Raw genomic sequence first — 22929 nt, 5'->3', positions numbered from 1 at the left:
CCAACATCCTTAAACTAGTCCTCACCAGTATGGGGGAATATTGCATCTGCCATGTGAAATGTCTTAACTGGTCAAGTCAGACCTTAAATATGTCTCCTTTGAAATAAAAATAAAACCCTGGACACCAGGTTACCTTGGAATTTTAAGGAATTATTCCAAGGCAAACTTTTTATTTTTAAGTGACCTCCCTAAACTTTGGGAACACAACTGCCTATCTGGAATCATTCTTACATACCCTTTATAATCATGTATACAGCTGCATAAAGGCAGCAGTACATACGCAAAATAAGCACAGGACAAATTCAGAAAGCAAGCACCCCGGGTGGAATCCCAACATCAATAGGCTGTATAATAAAAGGAAGAAAATCATGTCTAAAATAGGAAGAGCAATGCCCAAAAAACCAAAAACAACCTCATCAATCTAAATAATCAGTTCAGGGGGCTAATCAAGTCTGCCAAAGCTACATTTCAGGCAAAAGTACCTGCCCATGCTAATGACAACCACTGGGTACTCTTTAGCTATGTCCAAAGCCTCAATGGCAACACAGAACGATATATCAAACTAACTGTAAATTGAGCTACCTATATTAAGCTGGAGAATATAGCAAATCTACTGACTGGTAAATTCAGCTCCAATTTTCCCACAGTCTTTCCCTCAGGCACCTTTCAAGGAATACAACCAACCAACAACCAACCATAGCTCCCCAAACTTTCACTAGGCAATATGTCCTCAATGCATTCTCCAAGGCCAAGAACACTGCATCAATGGGACCTGATAATAACCCATGATGCTTCTTTAATAGTATGAAATATGGCATATCAGACCCAATAGAAGCACTTTTCAACTGCCGACTCCAACACACTTTGTGCCTAGGAAATGGAGGACTGCAACTTTTATCCCTCTGAACAAGGGTAGGCCATCCATGGATCCAGGAAATACTGAACCATAAACCTGACTAGTCTCATACAAAAGGCCATGGAAAGAAAAATCATGGATGTGATAAATAATGACATAGGAAAACTTCAGACACTGAATCCAGTCCAGGTTGGTTTCATCATGGGCAGGTCATGCCTACTCATTGGTAGACGTCTTGGAGAAGGCCACCAAAGCAATGGAACAGGACAAAATAGTTCATATTACCTATCTCAACTTGCCCAAAGCATTTGCCACAATACTCCACTTGGGCATCATAGTCAAGCTCACAAAATTAGGTATAAACCCTTGTGTCACCCATGTGATACCCAGCTTGCTCATAGATAGGACACAAGAGGTCAGGAAATGTGAGTCTACATCCACAAAAAAGCTGGTCACTAGAGACGTTAAGCCTGGTGCTAGGATTACTCCTTTTTGTCATCTACTTCTCTGACGTCAAGACCAGTGTGAACGGTCTCTAGATAACCAAGTTCACAGATGATTACAAACTATTTGTAGTCACAAAATTGCCTACAGGCACAAACATCATCCAAGAAGGCCTGATACAAATTAACTAGTACCAGCATCATGGACTAAAACCCAGTGCCAAAAAATGCATAATAGTATCTTTAGGAAAGACATCCATCCCAGGAAATTACTGCATTGATAATACACCTCTAAAAACTGAGTCTCGGGTCAGGGATTTGGGAACACATATAGACAGAGACTTGTCCCTTGATCATCATGTGTCGACTGCAGTAAGGAAATTATTCTACATTGCACAACTTATAAGCATGGGTATGACATCTACTGTAGGCCCAGAGATGCCATTGTTTTGTCACACTCTACACTCATTAGACCAATCATTGAATACAGTGCCCCCTGCAGTATCTACCTGACCAGACATATACAACAACTGGGGCATCCGCAGTGGTTCCTCACAAAAAGAAAACATGGTGTAGACAACATGTCCTACACAGACTGCCTCAAAGTCTTATCTTTGTACTTGGTATCCTGTAAACAGTTGTGAAGCAATCTATGCCTGGCTTTCAAAGCATCACCTGATCCTGCAGAACAAATAGTATTAACCAACATGGGGACCTCAGCCTAATCTGTAGCAAAAATAAGATATGTTGGAGGGACAGGTATGTGTTTCTATCCTTTCTCTGGAACAGGCTTCCCATCCATGTGAAGAGAGTTCTTGCCTGAATTTATTCAAACACAGCTTGGGAACAATAACCTTATCATAGGATCATAAGAAGTTACTAGGCTATTGGCCCTGAGGCCCTTACAAGCCTAGCCAAGAATTTAGCCCATGTTCCAATAAGTCAGCACTCCATGCCACTGTCCAGCAGAGACACAGGTGAAATCCCAGCGGTGTATTTTCTGTTCCACATTCAGTTATCCAGGTTGTGCTTAAAAGGGTTTAATGAGGTACTCTTCTTTACATGGAGAGGGAGGCTATTCCACAAAATGGGGAGTCTCTGGGACACAAATCTGTCCCACCAAGAGTCATATTGATGTCATAGACCAGGTTGAGGTCGCGTGTGTGGGTTACTCGAGTGGAGCTTGAGTTGAAGATATCCAGCAGTCCCAGCAGGGCGGGGTCTGAGATTGCTTTGTATGCCAGACAGAGGTCACCTCTGCGGAGTCTGTAGGAGACTCAGTAGAGTGACAGGCTTTTTAGCCTATCTGTGTAGGGAAGATGTTTGAGGCCCTGGATTCTCCAGGTGAGGAACTTCTGTGGTCTCTCCAGCTGCTGCATGTGCTTTGTGAGGTACATGCCGAAAGGGGCATTATCCTCAATAATGGGTCTTATAAGGGGAGAATACAGGTATGTTATGACCTCCTTGTCCCTGGATGAGATACCCTTACTAATGAGGTGAGCAGTGTAGAAAACTTTCCATACAACGGAGGCAACATGGTGCTCAAAAGTCAGATTGCTATCAACCTGGGTACCCAAGTCCCTCACAACTGATTGCATGCTTAGTACCTTATTATCAATGTGATAATGTGTGAGGACATCACTCTCCCCAAAAGGGATGATGATGCATTTTTTGGCATTCAGTTTGATGTAATGTTTCTGGCAACAGTCATTTGTTTGGGTGAGACCCTCTTGGAGAATGTCCACATCACTAGGGGAATTGATGACAGCACCCATCTTGCAGTCATCTGCAAACTTGGTCAGCCATAGCCCACTAGATTTGCCTTGCACCTCTGTGAAGTATATCCCAAACAGTAAAGGCCCCAAGACCAATCCCTGGGGTACACCACTTGTTACAGGTCTACTACTTGAGGTGGCCTCTCCTATTTTGACTAGGTGGACTCTATCAGTGACTCAGTTTGCTACCCATCTGGTAACATATAGATTGTTAATATGTAGATTGCTTTAAAACAGTAGCTCACAATCAAATTAGTAACAGACAGCACAAATAAAGCAGTGATTCAGTAGAATACTGTTAATGAGGCTACCAATAAGCAGTAATAAATATGGCAAACTAAATGCAGTTGAACTCCTAAGCACAAGCAGCAAAATGAAGTAGGAAGAGGTACAGTTTTTTTTTTGTTTTGTTTTGTTTTAGCAGAAAGTGAGGAGACAGAAGACAATAAGATAAGTCAAGGTTGAGAAGCTAAAGGGGTGGGCCTTTACAAAGTTTTCACTATAACCAATTAAATGAGCTGATGTAATGTGACTGGGGGAGTGTTCAGTATCAACTTTATAGTAGAGGCGGGCAACTCAAAGCCACAAAGCTTTAAGACCACAACAGCAGCTGGGCAGGTGAGTGGGATAAAAAAATTGCACAGATTAAACAGATATGCAGTAAAACAGAAGTGCATATACTTAGTTTTGCATAGAGCAGCTAATATGTACTCTGAGAAATACCCAACTTCCGAGCTTGGTCTTGGACAAGCATGATAGGAATCTACTCTCTTACAGCAACCAGGCTAACTATCTGTAAACCCTTCCAACCCTCTCCCCTTGTACAGCAAGAAATAAGGATCCATGGTATGGATATGCACTTCCCTGCTGCCTCTGTAGTTGGCCTGGTAGATATGTGCTTCTGAGACAATGCAGCAGTTGCTTTGAAGGTGGTAAATGCTCAACTACTCATACCTAAGCTATACCCATGATAAAATGAGTCATATCAAACCTTTCAAATGCATTTGAGAAGCATGGCTAGGCATAAAAAGGCACTATTTGATTATTAACTTAATATTCACCAGTGAACCTATTGTTAAAATTATAAATATTTGCATCAGATATACAACACACATATTCTTTAAAGAAATACCATGATAAGCATGAAGATAACATGATTTTATAGGAGTGACTGCATCTGCATGTACCTCACAGTTCTCCTGCTATGCTCCTTAGATGTCTACTTGCTGAATATACTATCTCCATGGTCTGAAATCTTCATCTTTGCATCTTACACAAGTTTGGCATAGCTACAATGACTGATGTGAAATTTGTGTGAAACAACACAATGATTTATGAGAGATGACTTCCTCTTACCTGATCTCCCATCTTAGATATACATTGTCAAAAAATGTTAAGTCTGTGGGATGTTTGTGTTTGTTTATGTGGGAACTGGGTAGAAAGTGCGGGCTTAGTCTTTATGTGAAAAGCAGCTAACATGCTGTTACTTGATCAGAGATAAATGATTATGGATGGGGAGAACAACAGTCATTTGAGTGGGTGAAACAAGCTGGTTGTGTTGGTATAGATAGGTTTTTACCTTGATGAAAACCAAAACATTTGTGGTGCTCCCTGTTAAAAGTTGGTAAAGAGAAAGTAGTCTGTCTTTGAAAGCCAATAACTTTATGTCATTTTACCAGAGTGAAATGATTATTGTTAATCATACCTCTCAACTGTACATATTTTTCTGCAGATTGTCCAGATTTTTCCTTTATGTTTTTGGTCTGTCCCTCATAAAGTTGTTGGTTTTCTGGCAAATCACTGAGGACTGAAGTCAGAAAATAATGACAGACACTTGATTTTCCGACTTCATACCCTTCAGGAAATGCATGCTAATTCAAAACCTGTTATTCTAGAAATGTTCTGAGTTTATAAGAGCAATATTTAAAAAGTGTACCTATTTTGGGCCTTTATCCCCCCATTATTTATGGTTTTGTCCAGATTTCTTGTGCTAAGAAGTCAAGAGATATGCTGTTAATGGAGCTGTATGTATAAAAGCAGCTTAGTTCAGTACCAGGACTGACATTTATCTCACTTTTATTAGTGTCAAACAGATGAGATGCATCAAATCAAAGCTGGTAATATGAGGATATGGCTTATTACAGGTTTGAAAGTAAATAACTACAGATGTCACAGTTTAACGACTGTGGACCTTGATTGCCAGGGGTGTGTGTGTGTGTGTGTGTGTGTGTGTGTGTGTGTGTGTGTGTGTGTGTGTGTGTGTGTGTGTGCGTGTGTGTGTGTGTGTGTGTGTGTGTGTGCGCATGTGCATGCTCTTATAATACTAAGAAGAGCAAGTATAAAGTATGAAGAACGATGCGTACATGAGTGAAAAGCTGAACAATTAAAAGGTTATTTACATTAAGTGAATTTATCCTGTAAGTAAGGCCAGCCTCTGCTTCAGAGATAATAACTATGTGTAAATAAAAGAGAAAGTTGAGTAGGAGGATATATGAGCACTGTTATAGTATAAAGAAAAAAGATGAAAAAAAATGTCCTGTATAAACATGTAAAAATGTTCCCTAGTCATAGTTTTAAGTTTGGGATATTAGAAGTAGTAGGACATGATTTTAGAGGTGGTGATTGGAATAATAAATTATTGAGGGCTGAAGTTAAATGGCAACTAAGACTTAATGCTAGTGAAACCCCAGGGTTAAATTAACATATTAGTATTAAACATGAATTAAAATATAGGGCTTTAAAATGTTAAATTTTAGAGTACATATACATATTTGTTTTAATGAATATTCTCTTTTTTCTGTACCTTTTGATACTATTATACATTGCACACTGTTGTTCTTAGGTTTTGATATAATTTTTGTATGTCTCTTTAAAAGATTGGTTGTACCTAATTAAGGGATTGTTAATTTATTATATAAGGCAGAGTTGTGAGTGATGAATTTGTTCTGAAGAAGTGATAATACGAAAGTGCTTGACCTGATTTTTATTTATTATTTTTTTACTGTGATTTTGTGAATAAACATTGGGCATTAGTTATTGGAATCAGAGTGGTTGCTGGTTTTAATTGTCGTGTTGTACCACTCTTCACCCTTGGTTTTATTGTCGTTATTTGGGTGATTGACTGTCTACTAAGCCTGTTCCAGTTATGGATGAGCATGACCTCTCACCGGTTTTTGAAGAAGAACTTGATTCCTTGCCGTTTCTGTGTGGGCAACAAGTGGAAACAAATAATGATAACTTGTTTGCTTTAATTTTAAACCTTACTAATAAGGTTTCTGAACTGCAGGAGACCGTGAACAAAATACAAAAAACGAATAGTCTGATGGCTACAGAAAGGAGCGGAAATCCTCCAGGGGCAGATGTTGATGGTGCACTTCCTGTTTTGCGAAGTCAGAGTCAGCAACAGCGACAGCGTCCTCAGAGCACTGAAAATCAAGCCTTTCCTTCCACAAGTGTGGGACAAACTGGTTTTAGACCTAATAATCCTGTAACAAATTTAATTTATGATCGACTGAGAGACTGGTCAAAAAAGGAATGTGGTTTGTTCCCATCCTCTGGCGAAAATGGCGTGACAAGCATGGACAACAGGTTAGTGACACTAGAGATAAAAATTAATAAGGTGAGGGCCTTACAGTGTGATAATGCCTACTTAAAGGAGAGTATGGCTAAAGGGAGGGTTCCAAAGGGTCTTCGTGCCTTTAGGTTCCCGAATGGTATTAAGAAAGGCCAGGAAGAATGTGATGAACTTTTGAGAATGTTCGACAGACATGGACTTGAATTAATGGACCTTATTTTAAAAGTTAATAACAAAAGAGTTGATGAATTATTTAAAGATATCAATGAAATTAATAATTTGATTTTGAATGATTTTAATTTTAATCAGTATTCATTTAGGTACAATATTATATTTGATAAAGTTAAAAATGAAGTGTGCAATAATATTGACAGAAAAAAGAAAAAATTAATGAGAGATGAATATGATTATAAACATGGGTTGGCATACCCTTTACCTAAAGCATATTTAGACTCTGCTATTGAAAGTAGTAATGCCTCTACACCTATGGGCAATTTAAAACAAAACCTTAATAATAAACAGATTAGTAATGCTAACTCCTATGACACTGAATTTCCCCCCTTAAGGAGGTCTGAGAGGAATTTTAATAAAAACCAAGGTAGACCAGAAAAATCAGATTTTTTAGGGGACGGGGGGAAGGGAGATTTCGATACAATTATCGAAACCTATTGAACCGACGAAAGAACAGTTACGAGTAGTTGAGGGGACAAATGTGAATAACCTGTCTGAAGATATTATATCTAATGATGGAATAGTATTCTTCTATAAAGGGTTTAAAATTTATAACTATGCTGGACTAGAACTAAGTAAAGGATTATTTCAATTATTGATGAGAGGGCTAAAATATGTTCCAACTGCTAGGGAAGATGTTAGTAAAACTTTAATAGAGCTGAAAATATTTGTTAGAAAATTAAATCTTAAGATGTTAAATAGGGACTATAATGAAGGATGTAGTCCTAAGGGAAAGAATAGGATAAAGAAAAAAAGTTGCTACAATCCCCCTTTACTAGTTATTTTAAGTTCTTTTGAAAGCATATGTTCTCAGGAGATATATAAAAAGCTTAATGAACATAAAAGGAGGGTGTTTAATTTGATTAAGGATGAAAAGGTGTTGTTGGAGGAAATCAGGTGTGATGATAAAGTTAGGTATATGAAGCCTGATAAAGGAGGGGGTATGGTAATAGTTAATAATGTGGATTGCCATAATAAAATTTTTTGTATGTTAAATGATGAATCGAAGTATGAAATGGTCTCAAGGAATGAGATAAATTTGGCCCATAGGAAAATTAAATTCATACTGGAGGGTTCACTGTTCCAGGGGGTTATTAATGAGGAAGTATTTAATTTTTTGATAGTGGAACATCTGACTATTCCGCTTGCCTTCGGTATCCCTAAAACGCATAAAGATTTGGTTGATCCACCCTATAGATTAATTATACCTGGTTTTAATAGTATTTTGTACCCTTTGGGTGTTTTTATAGACCGAGTTGTTAAAAGTGCAATAATACCAGTTAAACATATTTTAATAGATTCCTGGGACTTTTTGAAAAGAGTGAATAATGAATTTTATAGTGATGGCATTTGTTTTTCCACTGTGGACGTGGTGGATTTATATACATCTATTCCCCATGATATAGGTTTGGAGATGTTCCAAGAGGTATTAGTTTTAGAGAGTAATTTAAGTAGTAGTATGATTAATTTTATATTAGAATTAATGGAGTTGGTGTTAAAAATATAATTTTTTTACCTTTGGGTTTGAATTTTTTAGACAAGTTAGGGGAGTTGCGATGGGCAATAGTTGTGCCCCGACACTTGCTAATCTTGTCATGTATAGATGGGAATCTATGTTTTTATTAAATTCACCTTTTAAAGATTGTTGGCATTTATATTTACGGTTTTTAGATGATGTGTTTATTTTATGGAAAGGGGAAGGATCACATGAGAAGTTAATGGATTTTTTAAATAAAATTTGTAACTATTTTAAATTTACTGGTTATACAAATAGCGAAAGTATTAATTTTTTGGATGTTACATTATTTAAGGATACCAATTTAAAAAGTTTCCAGTCTTGTTTGTATAGGAAGCCCACATTTTCTAACGACTACCTAGAATTTATGAGTAGCCACCCTAATTATGTTAAAAGAAATATAGTAAAGGGGCAGATGGTTAGGGTTTTAAGAATGTGCTCTAATATAGAACTTGTAAAAAGAGAAACTCAACTATTATTAGAAATGTTTTTAGCTAGAGGATATCCCTATTTATTTGTTTCTCAGATTCGAGAAGAGCTTATGGATCAGTGGGGTGTGAGATATAAACCTCTATTAGGTATGGAGGAGGAAATAATAGTTAAGAAGTCACAAGAGGTTAATAATTTCTCACAAGCTGTGGTTTTAACATATGGTGAAACCTCAAGTGAAGTTCAGAGGATTATTAAGACCAATTGGACAATGTTTAAGGGGAATAAAGATTTATTAACAGCTATATGTGAAAAACCACTATTCACACATAGGATGAATAATAATTTAAAGTACTTATTAGAAAACAATTATTCTAATAATAATAAGTTGAAAGGTACTTCTAGATGTGGGGCCTGCGATTATTGTAAGTTTATTATAGATGTTCCTAAAATTTTTGTGGCCCCCTAAAATAGAGGGGTTATTTTTATGAGTGGATCCTGTAATACTATGGGGGTGGTTTACCTAGCCCTTTGCTCGGTGTGTGGACAATTCTATATAGGTAAAACCGAGAGAAAGTTGAGTAGTAGGATATATGAGCACTGTTATAGTATACAGAAAAAAGATGAAAAAAATGCCCTGTATAAATATGTAAAAATGTTCCCTAGTCATAGTTTTAAGTTTGGGATATTAGAAGTGGTAGGACATGATTTTAGAGGTGGTGATTGGAATAATAAATTATTGAGGGCTGAAGTTAAATGGCAACTAAGACTTAATGCTAGTGAAACCCCAGGGTTAAATGAACATATTAGTATTAAACATGAATTAAAATATAGGGCTTTAAAATGTTAAATTTTAGGGTACATATACATATTTGTTTTAATGAATATTCTCTTTTTTTCTGTACCTTTTGATATTATTATATATTGCACACTGTTGTTCTTAGGTTTTGATATCATTTTTGTATGTCTCTTTAAAAGATTGGTTGTACCTAATTAAGGGATTGTTAATTTATTATATAAGGCAGAGTTGTGAGTGATAAATTTGTTCTGAAGAAGTGATAATACGAAAGCGCTTGACCTGATTTTTATTTACGATTTTTTTACTGTGATTTTGTGAATAAACATTGGGCATTAGTTACTGGAGTCAGAGTGGTTGCTGGTTTTAATTGTCGTGTTGTACCACTCTTCACCCTTGGTTTTATTGTCATTATTTGGGTGATTGACTGCCTACTAAGCCCGTTCCGGTTATGGATGAGCGTGACCTCTCACCGGTTTTTGAAGAAGAACTTGATTCCTTGCCATTTCCGTGTGGGCAACAAGTGGAAACAAATAATGATAACTTGTTTGCTTTAATTTTAAACCTTACTAATAAGGTTTCTGAACTGCAGGAGACCGTGAACAAAATACAAAAAACTAATAGTCTGATGGCTACAGAAAGGAGCGGAAATCCTCCAGGGGTAGATGTTGATGGTGCGCTTCCTGTTTTGCGAAGTCAGAGTCAGCAACAGCGACAGCGTCCTCGGAGCGCTGAAAATCAAGCCTTTCCTTCCACAAGTGTGGGACAAACTGTTTTTAGACCAAATAATCCTGTAACAAACAGAATTTATGATCAACTAAGAGATTGGTCAAAAAAGGAATGTGGTTTGTTCCCATCCTCTGGCGAAAATGGCGTGACAAGTATGGACAATAGGTTAGTGACACTAGAGATAAAAATGAACAAGGTGAGAACCTTACAGTGTGATAATGCCTACTTAACGGAGAGTATGGCTAAAGGGAGGGTTCCAAAGGGTCTTCGTGCCTTTATGTTCCCGAATGATATTAAGAAAGGCCAGGAAGAATGTGATGAACTTTTGAGAATGTTCGACAGACATGGACTTGAATTAATGGACCTTATTTTAAAAGTTAATAACAAAAGAATTGATGAATGATTTAAAGATATCAATGAAATTAATAATTTGATTTTGAATGATTTTAATTTTAATCAGTATTCATTTAGGAACAATATTATATTTGATAAAGTTGAAAATGAAGTGTGCAATAATATTGACAGAAAAAATAAAAAATTAATGAGAGATGAATATGATTATAAACATGGGTTGGCATACCCTTTACCTAAAGCATATTTAGACTCTGCTATTGAAAGTAGTAATGCCTCTACACCTATGGGCAATTTAAAACAAAACCTTAGTAATAAACAGATTAGTAATGCTAACTTCTATGACACTGAATTTCCCCCCTTAAGGAGGTCTGAGAGGATTTTTAATAAAAACCAAGGTAGTCCAGAAAAATCAGATTTTTTAGGGGATGGGGGGAACGGAGATTTCGATACAATTATCGAAACCCATTGAACCAACGAAAGAACAGTTAAGAATAGTTGAGGGGACAAATGTGAATAACCTGTCTGAAGATATTATATCTAGTGATGGAATAGTATTCTTCTATAAAGGGTTTAAAATTTATAACTATGCTGGACTAGAACTAAGTAAAGGATTATTTCATTTATTGATGAGAGGGCTAAAATTTGTTCCAACTGCTAGGGAAGATGTTAGTAAAACTTTAATAGAGCTGAAAATATTTGTTAGAAAATTAAATCTTAAGATGTTAAATAGGGACTATAATGAAGGATGTAGTCCTAAGGGAAAGAATAGGATAAAGAAAAAAAGTTGCCAAAATCCCCCTTTACTACATATTTTAAGTTCTTTTGAAAGCGTATGTTCTCAGGAGATATATAAAAAGCTTAATGAACATAAAAGCAGGGTGTTTAATTTGACTAAGGATGAAAAGGTGTTGGAGGAAATCAGGTGTGATGATAAAGTTAGGTATATGAAGCCTGATAAAGGAGGGGGTATGGTAATCGTTAATAATGTGGATTACCATAATAAAATTTTTTGTATGTTAAATGATGAATCTAAGTATGAAATGGTCTCAAGGAATGAGATAAATTTGGCCCATAGGAAAATTAAATTTGTACTGCAGGATTCACTGTTGCAGGGGGTTATTAATGAGGAAGTATTTAATTTTTGATAGTGGAACATCCGACTATTCCGCTTGCCTTCGGTATCCCTAAAACGCATAAAGATTTGGTTGATCCACCCTATAGATTAATTATTCCTGGTTTTAATAGTATTTTGTACCCTTTGAGTGTTTTTATAGACCAAGTTGTTAAAAGTGCAATAATACCAGTTAAACATATTTTAATAGATTCCTGGGACTTTTTAAAAAGAGTGAATAATGAATTTTATAGTGATGGCATTTGTTTTTCCACTGTGGATGTGGTGGATTTATATACATCTATTCCCCATGATATCGGTCTGGAGATGTTCCAAGAGGTATTAGTTTTAGAGAGTAATTTAAGTAGTAGTATGATTAATTTTATATTAGAATTAATGGAGTTGGTGTTAAAATATAATTTTTTTACCTTTGGGGGTGAATTGTTTAGACAAGTTAGGGGAGTTGCGATGGGCAATAGTTGTGCCCCGACATTTGCTAATCTTGTCATGTATAGATGGGAATCTATGTTTTTATTAAATTCACCTTTTAAAGATTGTTGGCATTTATATTTAAGGTTTTTAGATGATGTGTTTATTTTATGGAAAGGGGAAGGATCACATGAGAAGTTAATGGATTTTTTAAATAAAATTTGTAACTATTTTAAATTTACTGGTTGTACAAATAGCGAAAGTATTAATTTTTTGGATGTTACATTATTTAAGGATACCAATTTAAAAAGTTTCCAGTCTTGTTTGTATAGGAAGCCCACATTTTCTAACGACTACCTAGAATTTATGAGTAGCCACCCTAATTATGTTAAAAGAAATATAGTAAAGGGGCAGATGGTTAGGGTTTTAAAAATGTGCTCTAATATAGAACTTGTAAAAAGAGAAAGTCAACTATTATTAGAAATGTTTTTAGCTAGAGGATATCCCTATTTATTTGTTTCACAGATTCGAGAAGAGCTTATGGATTAGTGGGGTGTGAGATATAAACCTCTATTAGGTACGGAGGAGGAAATAGTAGTTAAGAAGTCACAAGAGGTTAATAATTTCTCACAAGCTATGGTTTTAACATATGGTGAAACCTCAAGTGAAGTTCAGAGGATTATTAAGACCAATTGGGCAATGTTTAAGGGGAATAAAGATTTATTAACAGCTATAGGTGAAAAACCACTATTCACATATAGGATGAATAATAATTTAAAGTACTTATTAGAAAACAATTATTCTAATAATAATAATAAGTTGAAAGGTACTTCTAGATGTGGGCCCTGCGATTATTGTAAGTTTATTATAGATGTTCCTAAATTTTTATGGGCCCCTATAATAGAGAGGTTATTTTTATGAGTGGATCCTGTAATACTATGGGGGTGGTTTACCTAGCCCTTTGTTCAGTGTGTGGACAATTCTATATAGGTAAAACCGAGAGAAAGTTGAGTAGGAGGATATATGAGCACTGTTATAGTATAAAGAAAAAAGATGAAAAAAATGCCCTGTATAAACATGTAAAAATGTTCCCTAGTCATAGTTTTAAGTTTGGGATATTAGAAGTGGTAGGACATGATTTTAGAGGTGGTGATTGGAATAATAAATAATTGAGGGCTGAAGTTAAATGGCAACTAAGACTTAATGCAGGTGAAACCCCAGGGTTAAATGAACATATTAGTATTAAACATGAATTAAAATATAGGGCTTTAAAATGTTAAATTTTAGGGTACATATACACATTTGTTTTAATGAATATTCTCTTTTTTTCTGTACCATTTGATACTATTATATATTGCACACTGTTGTTCTTAGGTTTTGATATAATTTTTGTATGTCTCTTTAAAAGATTGGTTGTACCTAATTAAGGGATTATTAATTTATTATATAAGGCAGAGTTGTGAGTGATGAATTTGTTCTGAAGAAGTGATAATACGAAAGCGCTTGACCTGATTTTTATTTATTATTTTTTTACTGTGATTTTGTGAATAAACGTTGGGTATTAGTTATTGGAGTCAGAGTGGTTGCTGGTTTTAATTGTCGTGTTGTACCACTCTTCACCCTTGGTTTTATTGTTGTTATTTGGGTGATTGACTGCCTACTAAGCCCATTCTGGTTATGGATGAGCGTGACCTCTCACCGGTTTTTGAAGAAGAACTTGATTCCTTGCCGTTTTCATGTGGGCAACAAGTGGAAACAAATAATGATAACTTGTTTGCTTTAATTTTAAACCTTACTAATAAGGTTTCTGAACTGCAGGAGACCGTGAATAAAATACAAAAAACAAATAGTCTGATGGCTACAGAAAGGAGCGGAAATCCTCCAGGGGCAGATGTTGATGGTGCACTTCCTGTTTTGCGAAGTCAGAGTCAGCAACAGCGACAGCGTCCTCGGAGCGCTGAAAATCAAGCCTTTCCTTCCACAAGTGTGGGACAAACTGTTTTTAGACTTAATAATCCTGTAACAAATGGAATTTATGATCGACTGAGAGACTGGTCAAAAAAGGAATGTGGTTTGTTCCCATCCTCTGGCGAAAATGGCGTGACAAGTATGGACAATAGGTTAGTGACACTAGAGATAAAAATGAACAAGGTGAGGGCCTTACAGTGTGATAATGCCTATTTAAAGGAGAGTATGGCTAAAGGGAGGGTTCCAAAGGGTCTTCGTGCCTTTAGGTTCCCGAATGGTATTAAGAAAGGCCAGGAAGAATGTGATGAACTTTTGAGAATGTTCGACAGACATGGACTTGAATTAATGGACCTTATTTTAAAAGTTAATAACAAAAGAATTGATGAATTATTTAAAGATATCAATGAAATTAATAATTTGATTTTGAATGATTTTAATTTTAATCAGTATTCATTTAGGTACAATATTATATTTGATAAAGTTGAAAATGAAGTGTGCAATAATATTGACAGAAAAAAGAAAAAATTAATGAGAGATGAATATGATTATAAACATGGGTTGGCATACCCTTTACCTAAAGCATATTATAGACTCTGCTATTGAAAGTAGTAATGCCTCTACACCTATGGGCAATTTAAAACAAAACCTTAGTAATAAACAGATTAGTAATGCTAACTCCTATGACACTGAATTTCCCCCCTTAAGGAGGTCTGAGAAAAATTTTAATAAAAACCAAGGTAGACCAAAAAAATCTGATTTTTTAGGGGACGGGGGAAGGGAGATTTCAATACAATTATCGAAACCTATTGAACCAACGAAAGAACAGTTACGAATAGTTGAGGGGACAAATGTGAATAACCTGTCTGAAGATATTATATCTAATGATGGAATAGTATTCTTCTATAAAGGGTTTAAAATTTATAACTATGCTGGACTAGAACTAAGTAAAGGATTATTTCATTTATTGATGAGAGGGCTATAATTTGTTCCAACTGCTAGGGAAGATGTTAGTAAAACTTTAACAGAGCTGAAAATATTTGTTAGAAAATTAAATCTTAAGATATTAAATAGGGACTATAATGAAGGATGTAGTCCTAAGGGAAAGAATAGGATAAAGAAAAAAAGTTGCCACAATCCCCCTTTACTACATATTTTAAGTTCATTGGAAAGCGTATGTTCTCAGGAGATATATAAAAAGCTTAATGAACATAAAAGGAGGGTGTTTAATTTGACTAAGGATGAAAAGGTGTTGGAGGAAATCAGGTGTGATGATAAAGTTAGGTATATGAAGCCTGATAAAGGAGGGGTTATGGTAATCGTTAATAATGTGGATTACCATAATAAAATTTTTTGTATGTTAAATGATGAATCTAAGTATGAAATGGTCTCAAGGAATGAGATAAATTTGGCCCATAGGAAAATTAAATTTGTACTGCAGGATTCACTGTTGCAGGGGGTTATTAATGAGGAAGTATTTAATTTTTGATAGTGGAACATCCGACTATTCCGCTTGCCTTCAGTTTCCCTAAAACGCATACAAATTTGGTTGATCCACCCTATAGATTAATTATTCCTGGTTTTAATCGTATTTTGTACCCTTTGGGTGTTTTTATAGACCAAGTTGTTAAAAGTGCAATAATACCAGTTAAACATATTTTAATAGATTCCTGGGACTTTTTAAAAAGAGTGAATAATGAATTTTATAGTAATGGCATTTGTTTTTCCACTGTGGATGTGATGGATTTATATACATCTATTCCCCATGATATAGGTCTGGAGATGTTACAAGAGGTATTAGTTTTAGAGAGTAATTTAAGTAGTAGTATGATTAATTTTATATTAGAATGAATGGAGTTGGTGTTAAAATATATATTTTTTACCTTTGGGGGTGAATTGTTTAGACAAGTTAGGGGAGTTGCGATGGGCAATAGTTGTGCCCCGACATTTGCTAATCTTGTCATGTATAGATGGGAATCTATGTTTTTATTAAATTCTCCTTTTAAAGATTGTTGGCATTTATATTTACGTTTTTTAGATGATGTGTTTATTTTATGGAAAGGGGAAGGATCACATGAGAAGTTAATGGATTTTTTAAATAAAATTTGTAACTATTTTAAATTTACTGGTTATACAAATAGCGAAAGTATTAATTTTTTGGATGTTACATTATTTAAGGATACCAATTTAAAAAGTTTCCAGTCTTGTTTGTAGAGGAAGCCCACATTTTCTAACAACTACCTAGAATTTATGAGTAGCCACCCTAATTATGTTAAAAGAAATATAGTAAAGGGGCAGATGGTTAGGGTTTTAAGAATGTGCTCTAATATAGAACTTGTAAAAAGAGAAACTCAACTATTATTTGAAATGTTTTTAGCTAGAGGATATCCCTATTTATTTGTTTCACAGATTCGGAAAGAGCTTATGGATCAGTGGGGTGTGAGATATAAACCTCTATTAGGTACGGAGGAGGAAATAGTAGTTAAGAAGTCACAAGAGGTTAATAATTTCTCACAAGCTATGGTTTTAACATATGGTGAAACCTCAAGTGAAGTTCAGAGGATTATTAAGACCAATCGGGCAATGTTTTAGGGGAATAAAGATTTATTAACAGCTATAGGTGAAAAACCACTATTCACATATAGGATGAATAATAATTTAAAGTACTTATTAGAAAACAATTATTCTAATAATAATAATAAGTTGAAAGGTACTTCTAGATGTAGGGCCTGCGATTATTGTAAGTTTATTATAGATGTTCCTAAAATTTTTGTGGGCCCCTATAATAGAGAGGTTATTTTTATGAGTGGATCCTGTAATACTATGGGGGTGGTTTACCTAGCCCTTTGTTCGGTGTGTGGACAATTCTATATAGGTAAAACCGAGAGAAAGTTGAGTAGGAGGATATATGAGCACTGTTATAGTATAAAGAAAAAAGATGAAAAAAATGCCCTGTATAAACATGTACAAATGTTCCCTAGTCATAGTTTTAAGTTTGGGATGTTAGAAGTGGTAGGACATGATTTTAGAGGTGGTGATTGGAATAATAAATTATTGAGGGCTGAAGTTAAATGGCAACTAAGACTTAATGCTAGTGAAACCCCAGGGTTAAATGAACATATTAGTATTAAACATGATTTAAAATATAGGGCTTTAAAACGTTAAATTTTAGGGTACATATACATATTTGTTTTAATGAATATTCTCTTTTATTCTGTACCTTTTGATACTATTATATATTGCACACTGTTGTTCTTAGGTTTTGATATAATTTTTGTATGTCTCTTTAAAAGATTGGTTGTACCCAATTTAGGGATTGTTAATTTATTATATAAGGCAGAGTTGTGAGTGATGAATTTGTTCTGAAGAAGTGATAATACGAAAGCGCTTGACCTGATTTTTATCTATTATTTTTTTACTGTGATTTTGTGAATAAATGTTGGGCATTAGTTATTGGAGTCAGAGTGGTCGCTGGTTTTTATATGTGTAAATAAGTATAAAGGAAAATAGTGAATCTCTTTTATAGTGAGTAGATGCCCTTTAATCAGTTCCGTCTTTTCAGAAGTATGAGTATTTGGGCACTTTAAATATAGAAGTTTTTAAGTACCTTGCTGTGACTCCATTTTCCCTCCCACATTCCAGGTTTACCCTTCTTATTCCTCCTCTGTCTTCTTTCTGTAGCAGATTGGTATTTCCAGTGAAGCTATGTCAAATATTATTTATTCAGCCATCAAGATTTCAGCCAGTTTCAAGGTTGGGTGCACTTTCTACAAACCATTTACAAAACCCAATGTCAAAGCGGCTATCTGACAACTAAGCTATAATTAGTTATATTTACATAAATTTAAGCTATTTTTTATAGTTTTGACTGTCATGGACTTGCAAGTAAGCCAATGGTTTAGATTCTCAATAGACATTCTGAGTGGAGTCAAGTAAGATAAGGTCTTTGGGGAATCATAACATAACAACCCTCATGGTTTATAAGCACTAGCAAGCTGTCTTTCTGAGCCATTTTAAGCGAAGCCAGTTTCCTTCAAATGTGGAAATCAAACCCTCTATTTGATGTCTTTGAGGTAAACACCTTAACTATTACGGCAATCTCTTGTTCATATCTATCTATCTATCTATCTATCTATCTATCTATCTATCTATCGATGTGTGTGCATGTATCCATCCACCCATCCATCCATACATCCATCCATTGTGATAACATCTTGAATAAAAAGCTCAGATGCTCATAAGTCTAGTGCTTATTATACAGCAGGAACTTCTTATTTTAACATTTGTTAATGTCTGTTATGTAGTTCACAGATAAAGATTCTAGTTGTCTACTGATGTACTATGTTCTTCATCTGTAAATATGTTGTAAGTAATTGCTATGTAAATTGTTAATCGCTATGTAATCCAATGTAACTACGGTCTGTTTATTTTAACTGTGGAGCTTTTCTCCCCGGGCCTCCACTGAAAATGGACCTACATCCAGTCGGACACTCCCAGTCAACAAATATAAATAAATAAATAACTAAACATAAAATACACAATTCAATAAGTAAGGATGTTTGACTAGAAAGGTGTCTTACTAGCTCTGCAGTATACTATAGGTTGTAAAATGGGCTGTAGCTAGGATTTGTTGAATTATTCACCAGTTACCAGAATATAGCCCCCCCCCCCCACACACACACACACACACTTATACTCACTGTGCCTGAAAGTGGTCTATATTGACTTGCTCTTCATTCCTGCATTAGTTTTACTGCTGTCTTATGGGATGGGCTAGCATTCCATGTTATATAACTTCTCAGATACTAACTCTTGTATGGAAAGTGGTCACTGAGTCTTTATGCTGCTGTTTTTCATTATTGAATGCATAACTGACTGGCCAAACCAATGGTGTCTCAACTGGTTTGCTGGGGAAAAAGAAAGTAGATGACAATTGCTTGTGTAGAGCACTGTTCAAATGATCGCATGTAATGGCTGGATTTGTTTTAGGTCTCTGTGGTCATTGTAAATGTGAAGAGTAAAATAATATTCACATCTAAAAATCTGGACATTGTTTGTGATAACTGCTGACAGATTGCCAAATAAATGAATAGTTGCAAGGCTGGGGGGGGTCTGGTCAATTACCCTCCCTAGGGCCCGATTTGGCCATGATCACGTACTCTTTGGGATCAATATCTTAGCAAACATGTACGTATATATTTATATATTTAAAATGTCAGTAAATAAAAATAAATGGTTTTGATGCAGATACCATATGTATGATGAAATACTGAGAGTAACACCTGAAAAAATGAAAACAGTAATATTCTGAATGGAATACAATGTATGATAAAGTAAGTGCACATAAGCAAAATGCACTTGGAGGGATTAAGAAACAACAGCAAACAGACAAATAATCTGTTACTCAAATAAGGATCACAGCTATAAGTATGGATTTGTAATAAGTTAAACAACATAAAGTTGCATCTCTCTATAAAAACAAGTCATTAATATATGCATTATGCTTGGAATATAGTAGGCAAATTTATTATAATTTCAGCTTGACTTTGTGAGTAAATTTAAAATAAATAAGATACAATCAACCCTTAGAGAGAAAGTTTGCATTTAGTCATGTAGATTGAGAAAAAAAATGATTTGCAACAGAATGGGGTGTTTGAAAACATGCTTCTGTCTACATCAACAAAAACTGACATGAATAACTGGAAAAAATGGTACAGCCAACGTCAAATATCAGCTAAAGGAAAACAACAGTAACAGTCTGCTTCCAAAATGACAGTAATAGCATCCGCTGGGTCATAAACTATGTGCTGTACTTGCCTTACTGTGAAGCATGACAAATTCTGAGAGAGTTCAGCCCGAAGAATGAAAATTCCAACTTCAGGGTCAGGCAAGTAATAGATTACTGCATGATGTACTGAATATTTTCTGTCTGTTTTATTATGAGGCACACAAGGAAGCGTTGTTTTATACAGGCTAGTCTTAGCAATAGCAATGATTAAAAAAACATCCTAGGTAACTTGATGATATGTTATGTCAGAACTACTCAGATAATTCTTAGTCTATTTTAGGGATTATAAAAGAGGGCTTCAAATGGAGCCCACTTTAACAATTATTTGGCATAGCCGGTGAATTACATTAATTGCATCCTGGTTCAGTGAAACAGTCCCCCCCCCCCATCATACTGACATGCCAGTTGTATTATCTTATAAGCAGGGCTACATGTAGAACTTGGCAAATACACCTAGCCACACAATAAGCACATCCACTTTAAATCAAACATGTAGTATTAACAATGGAAGCACGCGGCATGTACCGCCACCAGCCTATTGATGTGCCAATGTGATATCTGAAGAGTATGTCAGCTGAAATTCTGGCATGCATTGCTGAACCATAAGGCTGCCAGTCTTGCAGTTTAGAGTTGCGTAATTCATATTCTGGAGCACTTATAAGGTCAGTTGGGAATGGCCAGCATCTGCAAGTCATGCTGAACTGTAAGATACTCACGCTAAATAGCTGGTGATTTTAAAAGTCACACTCAGGCATTCTTCCTTTAGCTTAGCTACCTCTTCTTGCTAAGCACACATTCATGTCATTTAAATAAACATCTTGGACTCATTCTCATGCACAGTCACAAGCCATAAGAATAACAATGGAAAGAGAAAAAAACAGAAATTATAAATAATTCTGATGAATCTGAACAATCAGCAATCAGCACTGATCAGGATGCTATATACAGACTACTGAAATACTCTTCAGAAGTAGTAATAGAAATGTACTAACAAAAGCAAAACTAAAAAGATACAAATCAAGATGCAACTAACCTATCAAATAAGTAACAATCCCATGGGAAAAAAGAATGCTATTACTGCTAATATGCCTCAAAGTACTCAGTTCGTCAGTTCATCTCTTGGCTGGGGTGTCTTCTGTGCGAGACACAATGCAACAGACACAAGCTGTGTCATTAGCTTTCACTGGATAATGTAGTTTCTTCCTACATCCCAAAGACATGTCACTGGTGAATTGACAATCATCCAACTTGTCTGTGTAGGTGTATCTTCCATGTCTGACTGTGTTGAGTGCATCCAAGAATAGACTGGAATTCACAAATCCACTCCAGAATTATGTTTGCTGCATTGTGCTCACTAAAGATGGGAATAGCCCATGGCTCCGATGTGTATTAGATAAAGGGGCTATTAGGAAATAACTGAATGAATAAATGAATGAACAAATGAATGAATTAATAATATGAATCAAAGGAAGAGCAATGAACACTGCACCAGAAAACCTACAAAAAAAAAAAAAAGTTTTATTTGAAAGTAGGGACACACTTTACAAATGAAAACAAAGAAATCAGCAATTGAATAAAGCTGTATGTAACTAACAAATGTGCACTCAAAGCAAAAGAGGAAAGCTGAAATGAAAAAGCAACTTTACTGCAGTAACATTAAGTCAATGACTCTGTTATAACACTAACAGTGAAAGTCTACTGACTTGCATCAACAGACCCAAATGTCAACAGTGAGAATGTTGGCCATAAAGGGTTAACAACATGAACATTGACAAGCTTCTATGCATGTGCTGAGTAATAATCTCAGTGTATGCAAAACATTAATATAAAAAATAGAATAAAACATTTTTGCAGGGGGGCAAGCCCCCATGCTCACTTGCTGCTATTTATATTTACTAACTCTGAAATCACACATTATCGAGGGAAGGGTCATATTTCCCAACACCAAAAAATGCACAATCTCATACACCTGTCAACCATCTATGTAGTCAACCAAATTTTGTCAGCCACACAGCTGTCAATAAAGTCAACAATATTCAGTCCCACTCATACACATATATATAGATATAGACATATATAGAGAGAAAGAGAGGCATATATATATATATATATATATATATATATATATATATATATATATATATATATATATTTATCTTTATAAATACATATACTGCACATATATATGGTCAGAAGAGGACAGAACTACCAACCTAATTGTCCAGTGACTCCTTGCTGGTCTAGTATCAGTGTCAATGCCATAGAATGCAGAGATGGTGGCCTGGGTTCAATCCCCAGAGAAATATCAGTGTTTTCCTTTCTTACTAAGTCATTAATACAATACAGGGTTAATTGCTTGTTCTGCTTTGTATGCCTATGTGTTCAAAAAAATCACCATCATCATTGTTTCCTATCTGAAGGTAGAAATAACTACTCCTGAAGGAGCAAGGTACATAACTGTTCAGAGACATCTTGCTGGTCTAATGGCAGTGACAACTACATGGAATGTGGGCATTCCTGGTTTCAATCCCCAGACTAAGGTCAGTGTTTTCATTTCTCAATGAGTCACTAATACAACTCCAGGCTAATTGGTTGGTCTGTTAAAAACTAGGTAATGCATATTCTGGCTCCATGACAGAGAGGACCTGGTTCAATTAGTGCCTTAGACTTCAGAGGAGTAAAGGGTGACTATTTGAAATCTTAAAACTGTGAATTCTGATTCCTTTTCTATGAATACTGAATGGCCAAAAATCTAGACTTACAAATACGGAGATGGCCTTTTCTCAGAATATTCCCTTTTCTCTGAGGTATGGCACTCTCAGAGTTGGGATATATAAGTTCAGTGTGTGGGGGGTGCAGAGGGGTTTGCACCCCTGCAAAAAAGTAATTAATTTAAAGAAGAAACGTTAAGTTGAATGTTCACTCTTATTATG

This window comes from Protopterus annectens, chromosome 3.part1 (genome assembly GCF_019279795.1).
Source record: "Protopterus annectens isolate FY-2018-M chromosome 3.part1, PAN1.0, whole genome shotgun sequence".
NCBI classification, from domain to species: Eukaryota; Metazoa; Chordata; order Ceratodontiformes; family Protopteridae; genus Protopterus; species Protopterus annectens.
Note: the sequence above shows the minus strand (reverse complement) of the source record.